The sequence below is a fragment of the Chrysochloris asiatica genome, unplaced genomic scaffold, assembly GCF_000296735.1.
Source record: "Chrysochloris asiatica unplaced genomic scaffold, ChrAsi1.0 scaffold00753, whole genome shotgun sequence".
Taxonomy (NCBI): Eukaryota; Metazoa; Chordata; class Mammalia; order Afrosoricida; family Chrysochloridae; genus Chrysochloris; species Chrysochloris asiatica.
In genome coordinates this window covers 53,775-54,972 of record NW_006409271.1, presented here as the reverse complement: position 1 = coordinate 54,972, position 1,198 = coordinate 53,775, and the positions used below count along the sequence as shown (strand labels likewise).

At 36.1% G+C, this 1,198-nt stretch overlaps 1 pseudogene; it reads left to right on the top strand.

Annotated features, from left to right (window-relative positions):
• The first annotated feature begins 256 nt into the window (after positions 1–256).
• LOC102830593 lies at positions 257–1,193 on the top strand (annotated as a pseudogene).
• Positions 1,194–1,198: the final 5 nt, after the last annotated feature.

Sequence of the window (1,198 nt, the reverse complement as noted above, 5' to 3'; positions counted from 1 at the left end):
CAACCACTGATCAGAAAGACCTCGTTAAACACATTTTGTTTGGAATAAACTCTTGCACATGTGAGATGGAGCCTAGTAGGAACCAAGTATAATACTTCCCCAAACATCATACTTTTATAGTTCCTCTTCCCTAATAGAATATAAGGGTAGTAAGTGGGCTTATTTTATCCTGTGTAGATCAGCTAGACAGGAAATTAAACTCATATGTGCCTGTACATTTAAATGTATATAAATAAAAAGCCATGTGAAAGATATGATGGCGTATAGCAAAGTGGCACAGTTCTGGTTCACCTTCTCCCCTTCCTGGGCGAGAGGCATCTATATGGCACCCAATGCCACTGTATTCTGTCTCTATGGTGAGGAGGAAGAGGAGGAGCTACCGTAAGCTCAGTGACACAAATACACAAATAAAGCACAAATCTATAATATTTTGATGCTTGGCACCTAGACTCCTTGAGCTCTCACTATACCAGAAGCAACTATATATAGATAACAGCCAAACAATTTTTGAAGTTTGGTCTTGCAACTTGGATGAACAGATGAAGAAAATCTATCAAGTTATCTGAAAATATATAATTACTTTGCTATGGACATGAAGCTTACGAATGTGGTTACAAGACTAATGGGAAAATTTGGGAGCAATGATGACTATTAGTACCAACTATTGCAGTGCAATGTAGACTTGTTAAAGATAATTCATCTAGTACTGATATTTATGAATGAACAAGAATACCCTACAGGTATTCTTTAAGAATACCCTCAAAGCTTCAACATGGCAGTTTAATTTCAATTTTTTTTGACGGAGGGCATGTATGCCCAGGACTCTCTAGAACTACTAAAAACATCCAGTATCTAATTTAAAAACATGAGCAAATAATTGAAACCCAATAATTTGCAGAATTTCTTATGACATGCAGAGTAGTCCTCTGTGAATGGGTCAAATGGTTATCATTTCATAGTGGTTATGGCTTTGGCTATTTAATCAAATTCCTGACCAACTATAAATTGCATGAAGAGGAAATTGATTTCTTTGAGACCCTTCAATTATTTTTTCCAGTCATATATGATGTGAAATACCTCATAAAGAGCTGCAAAATGTCAAAGGTGGATTACAAGAAGTTGTTGATCAGTTAGAGTTGGAATGGATGAAATTTGAATATCAGGCAGGATCTGATTCATTGCTTACAAGAACGGCCTT